This window comes from Struthio camelus, chromosome 3 (genome assembly GCF_040807025.1).
Source record: "Struthio camelus isolate bStrCam1 chromosome 3, bStrCam1.hap1, whole genome shotgun sequence".
Taxonomy (NCBI): Eukaryota; Metazoa; Chordata; class Aves; order Struthioniformes; family Struthionidae; genus Struthio; species Struthio camelus.
In genome coordinates this window covers 79,277,648-79,295,365 of record NC_090944.1, presented here as the reverse complement: position 1 = coordinate 79,295,365, position 17,718 = coordinate 79,277,648, and the positions used below count along the sequence as shown (strand labels likewise).

At 39.6% G+C, this 17,718-nt stretch overlaps 1 protein-coding gene across 8 annotated transcripts in view; it reads left to right on the top strand.

Moving 5' to 3' along the window:
* Window positions 1–17,718, top strand: part of TIAM2 (TIAM Rac1 associated GEF 2) — a 180,072-nt gene that overhangs the window by 24,888 nt on the left and 137,466 nt on the right. For 5 of the 8 annotated variants that reach the window (XM_068938646.1, XM_068938647.1, XM_068938639.1 and 2 more), the window contains exons 2-5: window positions 9,231–9,384; window positions 14,475–14,678; window positions 15,284–15,385; window positions 15,858–16,664. The gene's annotated coding sequence lies outside the window, so the exon portion shown is untranslated. Of the gene's footprint in view, window positions 1–4,617; window positions 4,750–9,230; window positions 9,385–14,474; window positions 14,679–15,283; window positions 15,386–15,857; window positions 16,665–17,718 lie in introns of all 8 variants that reach the window. The other 3 variants (XM_068938640.1, XM_068938644.1, XM_068938643.1) reach the window with 2 other exon arrangements.

The window sequence follows — 17,718 nt, the reverse complement described above, 5'->3', positions numbered from 1 at the left end:
TTCAACAGTGTTTAGTTTTTGCCAGCCTTCACTCATTCATACAACAATTTTCCACAGTTTTTTTTTTTTTTTTTTTTGCTTCAGGCTGAACTTTCTTGGAAAAATTTTCAACAGAAGTACTGCAATGTTTTTAAAAGAATGCATTACAGACAATCAGATGGTTTTGTCAACTTTACTTAGCCAGTCATTCCTTTGAAGACCTGTAATACCTTCAGGGAGCGGAGCGGGATGTCAGGCTACCTTTTACAGCCCCTGTGGAAGTTAATCTAGATCTGCCAACCTACCCAAGTTTGTGAAAATTGTTATTTGCACATGCTCAAGAATGCAAGTTAGAGGCTTGCTGATTAAAATCTTTGAATACTCCTACTTTACAAAACATGCTTCAACCCCACCTGCCTCTGTCTATGCCTGGGGTAAAGAATATATTGGGTGGTACAGAGTATCAGGCTGGGTAACACCCCCCCCCCGTTCCAGCTGCCTCTGCTTTGTCAGAGAAAAACACATCTGGGTGTTTAATAGCCTTCCAGATTCAGTCAAGCTTTATGCAAAGACATATTTGAAACAGTAATCGAAAAGCAGATGAAATCACTACTGTTTTATTTATAATAAAGTGCATCATCTGAAGCTGGGCATAGAATGCATGATCTGGTCCTTGTACCACTCTTGGAGGGCCTGGGACAAGAGGCGATGCCCGAAGTTTGAGAAAAGGATCAGGATCGACTTTGTCTTCTACCTTCCTTTCTCCCAGGTTGTAGCGGGGCTCTAACACTGCCAACTTTTAGGATTTTGCCAAAACTTCTTTGTTATTTTAAACTTACAACTCTTGGAGTCGTGAATAAAGGAGTTCAATTTATTGAAAGCGTTTGATCTATCTACTTTATTTCCAAACAGAGAAGCACGAAAATGCTACTAGAATGTTTTATGGAGGATGAAACAAAACATAAAAACCCAGGAATCTAAGACATGCTGTCCTTTAAGCTGTTGAATAAAACTGATTAACAAAGGTTGATGACCAGAGGCCGAGGAGATTAAGGGGAGGTCTGAGGGTGGGAATGAAGTTGCAGCTGAGATACACCAGTCTTTACTTAAATCAGGAGCTAAGTACTTCATGTAGTTTGGGTTCTTTGGTCCTACATTTGTTCTGTTCTTTGTTTTTTTTTTGATTGATGAAAGTATGGTTGATTCTCACCTCCCCCTATTTTAAGCCCTTTAAAACAGATTCACCTCTTTCAGAATGCATAAAACACTTTCTCCTTGTGAGAAGTGCTAACTGATTTAAGTAGAGCTAGAGGAAATGCTTTTGATTACAGTAACTTAAATAGCTTTTTGTTTCCTGAGTTGTGATAACTATCAGGCACCAGGAGCTTTGCTGGAAGGGAAAGGCCTATGTTTGTATTTGCAAGGGTGAGATGGAAAGAGAGAGGGAAATGCTGTCAACGTCTTGTGTTAGCCAAGCTAGTGGGCTAAGAAATAGCTCAGGATCTCAACGAATAGGTAATTGCCAGTTAGGTACAAATGACTAGGTTGTATTTCACAGTCTTTCTAGTAATCTGCCATGCTAACGATGAAGAAAAATGATGTTTTGTCCCCCTTGCAATGCAATGTGATTTGCATTTCACACCCAAAGATGGTTACCATGGATGGCCTAGCATGTGCGGTAGTTCTGGTACACTAGTGAGCATTTTCAGCCCCTTGAGGCTGTTAGGACGTTCTGTTTGTTCCTTAGCATTACTAGGGCTCATCATAGACCCTGAGCGTGCCCCAACCAACAAAAATGCCATTAATGATGTTCTGTAAGTAAAAACTTTATCTTCAGTGTCAACGTTCTGCTCTTAATTTGGAAAAAGCATGTTGGTTGTCGAGTGATCTAAAACAATTAAGTAGTTCAAGGCCTCTGTGTTATAATATCATAGATAAGATTTAATCATTGTGGCGAATTATAGGTTTGCCTACATGGCAGCTGCAGTTAATAGTGGGTAACTTCACAGCAAGCTCGAGTCCTGAGGTTAGCAAGAACAATTTCAGTGTTTCTCTTAAAAGTTTCTCTTGACCAGATGTGCCAAATGTTTCACAAACATCGTTAAGCATAAAGACAGAATTTTGGTCTATCTTTCAGAATAGTATTTGAAGTCAGGTATTTTTCCAGCCACTTCTGTTGCTTTTAGCCAATTACAAATATCCTGATAAAAATACAACGTTAAAATACTAGTCTATTTTCTTGTGTATGACATAAGGTTCCAAAAAGGATATAAGATGAATATGCTAGAAAAGTAAATTAAAGTACTTAGAAAAATGTAAGCTAATGCTGTATGTTCATAAGCATTTCCTATAATGTGGTGTCTGTAAAGTGTAAGTATCTAAGTTTGTTAAATTTGGTATCTACCATGAGACGTGAGCGATGAGCTTTTGATAATGTTGCTAGCTTTATGGGAATCTGAAGCTCACCTTTACTATGTGCAACTTTTTGGGGTGTTCTTTGTTAGCTTCATAGAGGATTTCACAGAAATAACCTCTAACTTTTTTTCTGCAAAAGCTTTTCATTTGTTTTGAGACTTTACTTAGGAAATGAACAGCTAATTTTTTTTAAAAGAAAATCTTATGTTTTCTGGTGGGTAGTCATTATAATATAAAGTTTGAAAAATTAATGGATTTCCCAAGAGTGAATTTTTCCATCAGGCAGGCCTTTTTTTCCATTAACTTCTCATATCTGCAGTTTCATTCCCAAACAGTAGTGTCGGCTGTGGATCTCTCTTGGGGTGTTCAGTCTGCTTTCTGACAGAGAATGACACTGCTGTTGCTTTAAGCTCACAGTGTTGCTTTATATAGATATGGCGTGGTTTATAGTGTTGCTTTAAATACACAATAATAGGGTTCATCTCCATTTCAGAAATCGTTTATGACTGATCTCTGCCTGGCTGAGAAAGTTTATTTTCTTAAGTTACTTCAGTACAAAAGTGTTCCAAAATTGACAGACTCGGGCTGGTGATGAGGCCTCCCTCCCTCCCTCCCTCTCTCTCGATCTAATCCCTTCACTGCTGGAAAGCGGTGGAGTTTTGTGACTGACCACAAATAGATCAGGCTCAGTTCTGACTATTTCTGTGTCCCTTTTCAATCGATAACCCTCTTTTTAAGTCCGCATCACTGAACTGATCCGTGGGGGCTGACAAGGCTATCGGAAAGCCTCAGTAAGATTTAGCTGTTGGCCCCAGCCCTTGAAATAACTTGGGCTTATTTGCTTGTCTCCATAACTTCTTGGTTATGAAATAACCTTGAAATAAAGGATTTCAGAAAAAACCTTTCACCAGTGGGCATAATGGCACCAGAAGAAGTGAATCACAGAGGATTGATCCTGGACACTCTTAAAATGCCATACTGATGCACTAATGGTTTTCTCTCTTGACTCCTGCTGATGTCACATATTAATGATTATGCATTAAGTTGATAGATGCCAATGGAAAAATCCTCTAACTGTGTACCAGAAGCTCTGCAGGACTCCCTTGTAGGGGAGGATTGGAGGGTAAGGAAAGCTTTCCGGACGACAGGAAGGGGAGCCAGAGGTTTATTTGCTTGAATTCACTTGGGGATCTGCCATTCTACATCTAGACCTGCAGGAAGGAGATACCTCCCACTTAGTCACAAGTGGGACAGTTGGCAAGGAGATCATGCCGTGGGCATGCCTTTTGTTAACATGTAGAGGATATTTAAGAGAAATTTAGCCAGTCCTGCTTGCTGTTCAAAGCACAAGCAGTTAGAGCTGTGACCCTAAGGAGAAGGGAAGCATGAGCTGTACCAAACTATTTAAGGGCAACATGAGTTGCGGTGTATAGGCATGGTCAAGGAATAGCTACCCATTTCCAGCGGTAAAAGACTCAGGAGCAAGATGTAGGCCTGCCTGCAGCTGGAAAACTTTTGATGAAGGCGAGAGCATGTGTGGTTTTTTGTTTTTTTTGTTTTGTTTTGTTTTAAGCGAGGGCAATGAGGAAACCCGTAAAGGTTTTGTATTTTCTATCTATAGGTGGTACACTGAAACCCACTTGTTAGATGCGAGTATACCCAGTTCAGAGTATACCCAGTTCAGATGTGAGAGGTAACACTGTGGCCTACAGTTCAATCCCATCAAGTGACAATGTCATCCTTTACTGCTAGCCTCAGCCAAGTATTCATGTCTGCAGTTTTTTGGCAGGGCTCTGCAAATGGGTATTGGACCTCCTGCCTAGGGTTACTTATTTTAAAGAAATACAATAATTAAAGAGGTTAAACAGATGGCTATGAAATCCAAGGTAGCAAAATGTGAATCTTCCTTTAAAAAAAAAAAAAAAAAAAAAAAGATAAGGCTTTTTGCTGCTGTGCTGTGTTGTGTTTTTTTGCTCTTTTAAAAGTTGAATAAAGAGAAAAGCAATTTAATCCAGAATTACTTATTGCATATTTCTCTGGGGTAGAATGATCTCTGTTAAATCACACCTTCTCCAGAGTGACTCCAGTGGATTAATCAATGATCATCTTTCTAATTAAACTGCTGAGTAGAGAGTTAGAGGCTTTAGGTGATGACGGTTAGTTTTGCATAGAATCAGGGAATTAAAGGTGAATGACATTAACAAGGTGTTCATTCCTTTATAGGATCCAACAAATGTTGGGAAAATGATACTTCTGCAGTTTTATTCACGTGTTGCCTCTGAAACTTGAATCCTCAATGAAAAAGAAATTACACTGTGAAGTGCTTTCAGAAGCATATTTTGGAAATAAAAAAAGGTGGGGAAAGAAGTGCTGTTGATCACTTCAAAAGTATATGCCTACTTGGTTCAGTTGTGACAGAGCAGTTGGGGTAGATCCTAAAACTCTGCACTGGGGGAGTATAAAGTTTTCTGAAACAAAAACATGCAGGCCCGGGAAAGTTCAGCTTCCTTGTAGCGAAAGCTTCTTCCTTCTGGGTAGAGTTGCGTATTATGGTACATGCTTACCTTTGTGGATAGGCCGACTGTATGTGCTGAGTAAATTGTCCCTTCCTGTGGATCTGAGGAATGCTGAATTTACTGCCCGTGAGTAGAACTGGTTTAGCGTGTCACCAGTCAACCTGGGCACCCAGGACTCCTCCTGCTGCTTACTGAATGTATGCTCACCATTTCTTATATGTGAGCAGTACATTTGCACATTTGGAGTGGTGTGTTGGGGCTGAAAGGATTGTGGGGTTTGCGGGTCTTTTTTTGTTTTCTTCTGTTTTTTTTTTTTTTTTTTTTCAGTAAACAGGGAAAACGTTCTGGGATAATCCATCTGATTCACACACTACTCCCAATTTTCTCCAGCGGGGAGGGGAAAAAAACAAGAAAACCACATGCAGCAGACTTTCGCAGAAGGCTGCCTGCAGTTCCCTGGCTGTTGGGTGAATGCAGCTGGCACAGCAGAAGAAATTTAAATCTCTCCCCTGTTCTGGTGGTCAAAAGGCCAAGGGCTGGATGTATACAGTGCATAAGTCTGGTCAGCTGCTTGCAGCGTGCTTTATGTAAGGGCACTGTGCTGTCATTAGTTTGGCTGGCAAGTAACTAGCTCTTCAGGAGAACCACATGAGCAATTTTCCCTCTGTGCTTCCTTCCTGTCAGACCTGTGGGGGTTTGGGAGCGTCTCGTACTCCTTTTAAGACATAGGAGATGAGATGTACCTTAGCTGGAACTCTGTTTTCATAGAGCTGTTCTCAGAGTTGTTCAGCACAATTCACTGACTTTAACCAGGGGCTGTAGTTTGCACTAAAGACTTTTGGCAGCCTAGCAAAAGAAAGCAACCAGTATTCACTGTCTGCTTCTGCGCCTACACTGAATGAGTTTGTTCAGCCCTTCCCAAATAGCAGCTGAGGAACTGCCTATGCAACCTGAATGTGACTACTGAACGTATAATGTAACTTGCTCTTATTTTACAAGAGAGGTGGAAGTGCCCATGATACCTTTGTTCTAATGTCTTCACTTTACTGCCATGCCAGTTAGCCATTTGTTGGTATTTATTTTTGTTTATCATCTTATTCAGCAGGAAAATGAAAACGCGAGTCCAAGATCAATGACCAGCGCAGGTTATAGTGCCATAGCACTAAAATAGTCTAACCTATTCCGTTAAAGATGTTCACAGCTGTGCCCACCCTTCTGTCCTTAACAAAATGGCAAATACAGACTGGCAGGGTTTGCCATGCTAAATGCACAGGGTTTTGGAGTCTTCAGTACACAGGTGAATAGAATTGCATTCTGAGATATCAGTGTTCTTGCTTTTGTGAGGTTTAAGTGACTGTTACTTTAGTAACAGTCTTTTAATTGTCTTTTAATTTGTAATTATCTTTTACTTACTTCTTTTTTTTAACCTTTTTTCATTGTTTTGATACATAAGAATTCTTTTTTAAGATTGGTTTCTTCACAACTGGTTCACTGTCAATAGAATTTTAATGAGAATAATTGATATGAACAGACTTGTTCTAGGAAAGGGGAAGGAGGAGTGAATCAGTGTTGTAAAGTCATTGATGTAAGAATGCCTGCTCCCTCCTAGACTGTGCTATAAAAAGATACTAGAGTGAGTAAAGCTCTGTCTGTGTACAACAAAATGCTACCATTTATTTGGAAGTCTATAGATATTTCTTATGTTTAGCCTTCTTATTCAGGCCTCTGAAGATACAGGGAAATGGGTATCACAGAGCTGGCAGAGAAATCCTGGGAAGTTTGTATTCTTTGTGGTAAACTTCCTTCAACACTTGATGGACTTTTAGGGGGAAACATTGTGACTCCCTTTTAGAGTTACCTTCCTGGGAGCAGGGAGTCCTGGAAATACTTCAGCAAAACTGGCCCTTTTCTCTGACCAATAAGTGTTCTTTAAAGAGAGTAGGATATAATTCTTAAGTCTCTCTCATTAAGGTTTGACTGGTAGAGGGGTGTTGTATTACTTTACCATAAATTATTTCTTTCATATCAAAAGTAACGCACCATCTGCCAGCTATAAACATTACGCTCTCCTTTCTGCCTGTTTCTGCCCAGGTTGAATTGTTTTAGCTGTAAGTTTACAAATCTTGGTTGACTGAGTTTTATTTCTGTGAGGTCACCATAGGTGTAATTAGCTAACAGTCAGCTACGTTTCTACTGTAGTATGGGTCAGCAGAAATCCAGAGGAGTCATGTTTGCACGTGAGGGCGGGCTTTACTCTGCACTGTTAAAATTACATGCCTATACTGACACAGGTTTTGCATGTAGCGTCATACCTGGTCTTGCCATGTGCTCACTCCCCGCCTCTCAAAGCTGCAGTAAAGAAGCCCATCTGTGAAGAGCTGGATATGCAGTGCCAGTAGGCAAAGGAGGAGGAGGCGCACAGCCAGTTGAGGGATTTTGCAGAGATTCATGTAGGTGAGAGCAGGTTACTGCTGAACTCTTGAGTTTTAGTTGCTGGTATACAGGAACTGGGCGCTATGGTGAAGGAAGAACTGTATATCTTTGAAGAGCAGGGCTATGCCATGCCATTGGGCAGGAGAAGTAAGTATGATTAAAAAGTATGCATCAGCCACAGTCGCAGGCAGAAGCGCTGACCATCCTGTCACCCACTGAATGGCACTATGGACTTTGTGATAGAAGGTACTTTTTTACTGCATAGGTCAATGCGGTTTAGATAAACTCCGTTGTCTTGGCCCTTGCAGCCCTACTCTGCAGAACTTGACGGTGTGTCTTGTGATGATGAGAGTTTTGGTGGTGTTCATTTTAAATATTCTGTGCAGATATATCTTCTTCCCCAACAACAAAGCTCTATTTTATATTTGGAAATTTACAAGTGGTTTTATGGTAAAACTGAGAACAAATATTACTTAAACCTTATTACTCATATTTCCTTTTGGGTGTAACTTGCAGTCCGATACTGCTTTTTACTTTGTTGGCCCATTGTTAATTTGTCCTGTTTGTGTTGTGGTTTTGCAGCTTGTATTATTTGCTGCTTTGTCTGTGTTTTATTTTAATGGGACAGCCTTACTTTCACTGAAGTCAGTTTGAGACTACTGCAGAGCAGGAACATGTTCTAATTCCAGTGAATAATCTTATAAAAAAAAAAAAACTTTCAGCATTTTATTGCTCTGTTTTTCCACTCAAGAACTACACATGTGGAAGTAACTCTTAGTTTCTATTTTACATGTTTTACATGTGATGTTTTAATTGAGAATCTATTTTGTTGTATATTGATTTTATCACCACACTCCTCAGTAAGGTCTGCTTTTTAAAGTAGAAGTAAAATAAAATACTCGCTTGCTGTAGTATGTCAGTTTAACTCGTACAAAAAAGAATATTTTCATGACAAGGTGCTGTGCTCCATAAAGAAGCTGTTGAAAATCAGCCATGCCAATTTAAACATTGCAGAAAATATTGTAATACAACCTGACACTTGGCAGCATGAAAATGACAGAATTTGTAGAGAAAGAAATTATCTTTGCCAGCTTTTAGGAGCTCACTTAGACACCATCTTCAGTGTATTTGCATTAAACAAGTGCAATGTATATGTTTTCTGTCTTATCCTTTTAAGGTGGTGTGGGCAAAAAAGCAGTGGGTTAGTCCATCTGCCTTAAAACAGAAGGTGGTTTTTCAGAGTTTTGTTTGGCTGGTGCGAGAAAAAAATTCCACAGGCACTCTCTGTATCTGACAAGAGTTTTTGGCAGCTGTTATGACTGGGATTTGGTAGCCTATCCAGAGCTGGGCTGCAAGAAGCTTTGAATACAAACATATGGGAACAGACCCAAAAGGTCTTCCAAAATGTGCCCCTGTGTGGGACATAGTCCTCTCGTGGTGCCTGGGCTCCTTTCTCCATTAGTGCCTTAGCGGTAGGAAAGGGACCGCGATGGTGGCAGCGGTGGTTTTCCAGCTCCTCTTCTCTGGTTGTGTTGGCTGGGTGAAGGATATGGGAGTTGCCACAGGACAGACCCTCCACAGAGGAAATCTGGGCAGCTCAATGCAAATTCCTGTTGAAGCACATGTTCCAATTTGTTGTACCACCACTTTCTAAGCTGACTTTGGATGGGGAAGGAAGCTTTCAGTTGCTGCGCCTGAGCTGTCTGCCCAGAATGTGTAAGTGATGTGTGAAATAAAGGGAGATGTTTCTAGCTGCTCTTTTTGCCTGTGTAGTTACTGCCTTTGCAGGGGAGATGTTAGTCATTTAGCTGGCAGTGGTCCGGAAATACGGTTATTTCTAATGTAACTAAGCATACATATGTTAATAAAACTGTTTTTATTTTTCAGATTGTCAGCTCTGCTAAAAGAGAGACTTCCAGGAAAAATTCTTCAACTCATGAAGCAGCCAGGCTAGTGTTAAGAAACACACCTCAACCTTTGTGCTTCTACTCCAGGATGCAGTGGGAAACAAGGCATGCAGAGAGCAAATAAATTCTGCAAGGTTTGTTTGTTTTTATTTTGTTGGTTTATATATTTTTGAATGTATAAATTGAGTTACGAAAGAGTTATAGACCAAGGTCCAGATACCACCAGCTCAAATTTCACTTTAGTCTGTGGGTCTTATGTTTAATATTGGCTAGGTGCCTTTGAGGGCTTAGAGATAACCAATAGTGAACACCAGCACTGAAAGAAACGTAGCCTATCTGAATTAGGTTTCTCTCTAGGCATTGATCCAGCTCTTAATGCCTTGACTTCAAAATAGGTTATATTTGTGAAACTTCAGTACACGCAAGGATTCAAATCTGTGAATAGCACAGATGCAGTTTTCTATAATTAACTTAAGAAGGAGAGGGAGGGCTTTAGACTTCTTCCTGCCCAGCTATTATGAGTGTTATGATGTGGCAGATGTCTCTCTGTTGAAGGAGACAGAATGGATTAAGAGTTTCTGGTGTAGCCTGCATCGTTCCAGCACTGGGCAGAAGATGACCAACCAAGAGATGCGCTATTCCTGATCTGTCACTGTTTCCAAGCAGTGTTAAATTTTAGTACTGGCGGTTATCTGATGTCTTTCTGCTCCAGTCGTGTGTCTTATGCATGGCATGTGAAAGAGACACTCCTGCAGGTGATTTGAAAGACCTGGTGCGTTTGAGCTTTTGGGAGGGCAAGTTTCTCTCACCACTGTTAGTTTTAGCATGTGAAACAAAGGGATTGTTTAGAGATCTTTAGATGGCTTGATCATGCTGTTTTATAAAAGGATGATGGGAGAGTGTTTATTCAACTTTTCATTATTTTGAATTACTCTGGCAATTTTTGCTATTTTCATTTAAAAGAAACACAGTGGTTTCAATACTGTGCTCTGTAAAAGGACTGGAGCACTATGGGCTACTAGTTAACACAAGATCCAGCTGTGTTTGGGCTTAGTAGCAGGAAACCACCGTAGAACCCTAATAAATCCACCTTTAAAGAAGTGCGGGCCTGTGAGTCATTCTGCACATCACAAAATCCTAGGAAAGAGGGTTGGATTGTGAACTCATCTGGTTCATCCTTGTTTCCCAGGGGTTTATCTGAAGTGATCTTAAACTTCCACTGGCAATGGGTGTAGTTTCAGAGGGATTCTGTCTCTTTCAGTGCTGCAACAGAATTGCTTTTTTCACCAGGTAAACAGCTTTGGGGCAAAATGAGGCTGGTTAAGCAAGGGAGCTCTCAGAGTTAGATCTTCCTCCCAGTTTGATACACACCATGCAGGTGACTCTTACTTAGAGCTTTTTGAAATTATTTGATATTGAAACAGTTTAAAAAAAAATTACGCTTGTTTGATTTTTTTTTTTTTTTAACGCTCCTATCTTTTTTTAAAATCTGTATATAATGAAGCTTTGCTACATTTTTCTAATGACATTAGAGTTCTGTAACTTGAAAGGAACTTAGGGCACCAAAGGCAGAGGAATTCACAGGCATAAGCTCTGCATTTGCTGTTATCTGATTACTAGAGTTCTTGACCCATTCGTTTATCAAACAGACAGGCTACTTTTAATACTAGCTTTTAAAATCAGGATATTGTATAAAACTAGCATAGTTGTGAGTTGTGCAAGAGTCATCAGTGCTATGCTGAATATGACTGCAACAGTTTAGAAGCTCTTCTGAATTTTTGCAGTTCTTCTCTCCTCAAAAAAATTAAAAAATACAAACAAAAAAACCCAAAGCAGTCAATTTTTTTTCTTTTTTTTTTTTTTTAAGGATAGCCATGATGCTGTGGCATTATGATTAATATAACTAGATTTACTGTTCAGGTGCACTGTTCTGTGCTCTGTTGTCTCAGATTAAAAATGTCACTGGGATTTTATACACTGCAGCATTCATGAAAAGTCGTAATTTGTCATGTTAGTTGACCTGTGAGGGCTTGTTTTTTGTTTGTTTGTTTCTTTAACCTGTATTAATAAAAGGAAATACTGGACCTGATTCTAGAATTTAGTAAGACTAATAGCTGTTGGGGCACTCCAGGACTGGGTCCTACAGACGATGCTGTAGGTTTTTGCCATGGTTCAGTGCTGTAGGGTAGATGCAGTATTTATTGGCTTGTAAGTTCTTGTGATGTGTTCAGTCTGTGCATTTTGTTTCATTTTAATTAGGAGCACCTGCAGTTTTCCAAAAAGCAGTGAAAACCTAGAGCGAGTTTGTCAGCGGCAGAGGGTGAATCTGACTAAAATTTGAGAATGGTATGAAGACATGGAAGAGAAAATTATGGCGTACTGATTACTAATGATAAATATACCAAAAGCATTCTAAAATTATAAAGCAGTGTGATGTGTTAAAGCATTAATTTGCATTTTGGCTAAGGCATAGCTGCATTTTTGGACTATCCTTTTAATTCTCCTGTTAATTACCTACTGACCAGTTCCTCAGGTGGAAGCAGCAGGGAGCTGTGCCTGCAGCAGTTCCCTGACGTGCTAGTTTCTGTCAGATGGAGCAATGGGACTCCTAAGGTTATTTTGAAACCTGGGGTCTGCGGCTATTACACCAGCAAACAAACTTGAACAGGAATCTAATTAAAAAGTCCAAGAGAGTGAATAAAGATCACAAATGCCATCTGTTCAGTTTTACAACCTGAAATTACTCAGTGGATAATGGTACCAAGTTTGATTGTTTCTACGTTTGCGTTACAGCTGAATTTTGTTACAGCAGCCAGCACATATGAGAGAGTTGTGCAGATTCTGGTAGCATTGATAAGCATTTGGACTACATTAATTATTCCATCCAACTATGTTCTGGAGATAGAGGTGGTTTGAAAACTGATTTTGTGAGCAAGGCATTGATGCCCTGTAGGCCTTGTCCTGACTTACCTCCTTAGAACTTGCCTGAAAGGGGCAACATAAATTTGATGCTAATAAGGTCTCTGGTAACGTTCCTTTCCTAGGACAGAGCAGAGTGCTCTTGGAGTTCCCACTGAAAGAAGTCAAATGCCCAAGTTCCATTTCCAGGGCTGTGGTTCAAGGAAGGCTGGTTCCTCACATCCGAGGGCTCCTGGTTCCTTGGGCTGAAGAACTCGCTCTCTGTGCGCTTCATTTACCCTTCCAAGCTTTAGTCTGCTCTTGGGCTTCACTCAGGAGACACATACGCACGCTACACACCAACTTTTAAGTTACTCTGGAGGGTGATTTGTTGTGCATGCACAAGACATAGATAATATGAGTTAGGAAGAGAGCTCATTATTTTGAGATAGGGACGTGATGATGGTAACAGTGAAGGACTTGACTATATGTTTTCACACTAGATCTTCAGTGGTCATGTAACCTAAGGAAGATGGACGATCATAACTCCATCTGTAGACTCTTGCAACAAATTGTTCCTAAGTTAAAGTAATTAAAAATAAGGCTTGACTCTTTATCTCCTTTCCAAGTGAAAGTGTTATTCGTGTGGTTGATCAAATGAGAGAATGTCAAACAAACAGCTGTGGACCTAGGAAAAAACCCCTACAAAACTGATTTTCAGTAGAATGGTCTGGAAAGTAATCAAATGTAAAGAGAAGGAAACGCACCAGCGCCTTCACATAAGCCAGGAGATAGAGCAGTCTTAGGAACTCTTCCCATAACATATAATTTCAGTGACGACAATGTCCGTTCACAATTCATGTGAAACAAGGTAGGGACATGGGGTGAAAAAAGCTTTGTGGCAGTTTGGGCAGTCCTGTGACTACCTTTCAGATGTAGTCTAGAAGATTTGAAAGGTTCAAAACAGGCTGAGGAAGCAAAAGAAAATGTCAGTCTGCTGAAGGAAGCCCTACTGATTAAGCTTTGTATTTAGGAAATAATTTCTGATTGACAAGCAACAGCCTTGTGGCCAGTTTGTCATTAGGTTAAAAAAAAAAAAAAGTATATGCGCTCTTTTCAGTGTAACTTAGAAGGAAGCCTTAAGGACTTCAAGTTGAAATGATCTTTTTATTTCCACTGTTCGCTGGCTGTACTTATTGCCTCTACATCTCTTTGATATATGCATTAATTTACCAATGGCCTCAGTGTTGCTTAGGATCTCTCTCATGGCCTGTTCCTCCACCACTGCACAGCTCAATTGTACTGTCAGCAGAGATCATCAGACTTGCTAAAGACAACAACAAAAATTGGGCATGCCTGGCAAAGTCTAATGATGCAGCCCTGCAGCAACAGAGCAGTCCTCCCTGTTATGGATATTCAGTTTGACACTTTTTTTAATATGCTGGTGTTGCTAGCAAGATGTTGAGATGAAAGGTGCAAAGTGGCACCTTGCTCCTGCGGAGCCATTGGGAGCATGACTTGGGTACGGGAGCACAAATCTCCACAGGGTGTGCGAGGAGGGTGTCAGCCTGCAGCTGAGCCATGATAGCTACCTGTGTGCATGCTCTTACTCTGCGGTGAGTGAAGGGCAGGTTACCTATCACATGGTCTAGCTTATTCCTCCTTTTGAGGTGGCAGGGAGTAAACGTATGAACCAGATGAGTTATCATAGTATAGCTGATTTGCTGTAACATCACACTGGGTTTTATTTGGTTTGTATAGTCAGATTTTGAGCACAAATGGTGATGCTGTGTGTGTAAGCACAAGTACAAAAGGAGTATTTGACTGTGTTTATATTTCTCTGAGAAGCATTTTAACTGAGCCCGCTGTCATTCAGGACAGATCATTATTCTCCCACCCTTAACCCTATAATCAACAAGATATGGAAATCCTGTTTGAAAATCTGACAGCGGCTTCTTTTTGTCTGCTCAGAGAGACTCCTTCTCCTCAAAATAATCTCTCATTTCTGATCGCTTTTTTCCAGTATTCTGCAAAACCTTAAGGCACAATCTCTCTTCCCCACTGAAGTATCGTCTCCTCTCCAGGTTTATGGTATAGATCTTTTTTTCCCCGTCGAAAGAAATATATACATCAAATGTTCCCTACACTACCTTAAAAAAAATTGGAGTGACTGTTTTCGGTTTAAGCATAAACTGGTAATTAATGCTAGCTTTCTGTTTGTCTGTAAAAGGATTACAACCCTGGCTATACTGCCCTTTCATCACAGAAGATCTGCAGTATAGTACAGGCATATCCAAGTCAATTTTAATCTGTTTCATACCACTAGCTCAGCTACTTGTGACAGTGAAGGTGTAGATGCATGGGGCTCTCAACAACCTGCTCCAGGAGAGGAGCAGCAGCAGAAATGACATTTTGATGTCTGAGCTCTTGGGCCACGAGCTTGCTAGTCTGCTTTGCTCTGCGTGAAGGAGATGGCGTGATATTCCCGCTGGGCTGTTTTTCTCTCAGAGGCAGGACGTCCTGGACCCAGGTATATTACTACGTTTATAGACTTATTTTTGTTTTGGTGTGGGAAAAGGGAGAAAAGAGTCTGCTGAACGTTTTTGAGGACATCGCATTAAATGTATTAAAATGCCGCTCTTCAGTTGGCAAGATGAGATTTTCAGTTTGGAAAGTATGTAGATGGCAGGCTGGTGATTGCAGCCCTGATGTTGGAGAGCTATGCTTGTTACGTCTGTGCTCTGCCTGACTCATAGGATTTTGGGGATTTTTTTTTTTTTTTTTAAATTCTGGATTGCTCAGAATTAGGCAAACCAGGGGACTGGATTTGAACTTCCTGTAACCCCTAGATTTTAGACAATGTGAGATTTTCTTGAAAATTCTCCTAAAGAAATCTTCTGACAAAATTAAAACTCACTAAAATACTGGGCTTTTGACTAACTCCAGTCAAAAATGTTCCACGGTTACTGTTTCAGCAGTTTCACCTTTGTCCTTAGTCCCTCTAAAACGCCACTTACAAGTGGTCTTGAGAACCTTGGCCTTGAACACACAGCCTCTATCGCTTGGCAGGAATAGGATATTAATGTAAAGTGTTACTCGGATTTAATACTTTGATCACATTTTCTGTCTTCTCAGGAATTGTTATCCAGATCCCATCAGTACGTCCATGACATGAGCGCTGAAACATGCGTGGGTTTTGTAGTAACGTATCAGACAAATGGCTGCCGAGACTTGCCAGTAAGAACCAATTTAGAAAGCTGGAAATTATGGTACACAAGCACATCTGAATCTTCCTCTGAATTTGCACGTAGGGCCAATTTTTTTAAACGTGTTACACTGTCATATTGGAGAATGCCACATTTCAGTGTGATTGATTGTGTAATACAGGAAAACGTTTCATGTTGAGATGCTCGTGTTTTTTCACAATCTCTGATGTGTTATAAAAGCCTTGTGGACCCTATTAAAAAGTAATTCATAATTTTTCCTCTAAAATTTCAGAAAACTGCCTCTCACTATTGGTTCTTATAAGCAAATTGTGGTCCAGTTTTAGTGTTGCAAACTTTTTGAGGTATGACCTGTAATTTTTCTGTCTGGCCTGTTGTTGGCATTTAAAAACTAATTATTGATGGACATGAACAAAACAGTTGTGATAAATTTCAGATTTTTACAAACTTAATTAAAAAGATCATTTTATTTTTTATTTTTTTAGAAAATGGAAGGAGAATTCTTCTTGAGTTCAGCGTACTTCCCTGTAGCAACCCTTATTTCATATAAGTTCCTGCAATGCTACAGAATTTACCTTTCAGTTGACTCTGTCAATAAATATAGCCTCAGCTAATTCATTGAAATATTGTGTGAAACCTCTGCTTTTCACATACTGATACAGTTGATTGTTTTCCTACGTGTAAGGAGGTAGTTCTTACACAGGTAACAGAAGTGAATGGCTTAACAGCTGTTGTTAGTCCAGGATCTTGTGAAAGACATTTGGCCTTCAGGTATTTTTCTCCCTTTGGACCTACCAAGCCATTTCATTTCCAGAAGCATGCTTCCTTTGAAGTCTCTGAAGCACACCTAAATAGGTGACAATATAATTGCAAAACTCGCTTTCGTTTGCGACTAGAACAGAATCTGAATGGAACCCAAATGGTGCGGCCCACTCTCCTCCATTTCTGGTAAAGTATCTTGCACACCAGCCATGAAGAAACTTCCCATTAACCTTAAAAAGCAGTTTTAGGAAGTTTAGTGCACTGGATTGTTGCTACGCATGAGTCATTGCAAAACTGAATTTTAATGTTGCAGAAGAAATGAATCTTTTCCTGCACTAGTAAAATGTGACTGGGTAAGATCTGCTGTGTGCTGTTTGGCTAGTCATTTAAAAAGGGAAAAGGGTAGGGCACGGTCCAAAGCTGTATCGGAGTGTAAGATAAATCAACTACTTAAGCATTGAACCTTCAGCTTGTTGGTATATCAGAAGGAGGGGCAGGAATTGCCTGAAGGATCAAAGACATCAGAAGAGGTGATTAAAGCAATCTTACTTATTGTTTTAGTTTTATATTTCAAAGCTTTTTCTTTACCCTTTTCTGCTTTATGAGTTGGCACAATGGATGAAATTCTGTCCCTATTGAAGTTAATGGGAAGTTTGCCATCAGTTTTAATGGGACCAAGATTTCACCCATAGTGTTTTAAGATGGTTTGAGTGTTTATACAGCATGTGTGTGTGTTTTAGAATTCCTTGATTTCTAGGTAACAGTAGAAGTGTCAGATATCTTTTCCTGTTACCTGAAGAAAATTATACATATTTTTACAATGTGAAGTTTCACCTAGTTACAGCAAATTTTGTACTGATTTTTGCAAAACGTCCTACTTTTCCTACAGGAAACGAAGCCTTTATTGGCAAAGACTATCTTTCACTTCTGACAAAATTTCATGATACCTTTGTGGTGAAAGTATTTGTTTTTTAAGCAGCTTTAGAGGAGAAAAAATGAAATCCGACTATTTTATTTTATGTAAATATTTCTACTCCTCTGTTTTTTGAAAAAAGCTAGATTTTAAAAATTGTTGAAATTTACAAAACTATTTTTAGAAACAGGTCATTAAATAAGACTTGTTTCACTGCTGTATTTCTTTGCCACTCAGATGAAATACCTTGGGGTCATAAACCTGCTGAAATACCTACTGCCTAATTGTACCTAATGGTACAACTGCACATGAATCTTTGGAGGAATTGACTTCTGTCTCAAAACAAAAAAAAAAAAAAAAAAAAAGCATCATGGAGTGACATAGATGTTCTCTTGAATACTGCATTTAAAAAGGATTACCAATTCCACTAGTGGGCAAGGGAAAAAATTGCAATAAATAATTGCATTTAAAGTGTGTGTCAGTGTAATCTACTTGTGTACACCTTTATGTATTACAGTTTGCACTGAATATTTCTGCTCTTTTTTCTCAGAAAATAATAGTGTAAATATGTCTCATATTGATTCTTAGACTAGGATATTGAAGTCAGATGTGTTTTTCATATATTTAATAAATATTTTGTGTATTTTATATGTGACTTTTTCATATATTTT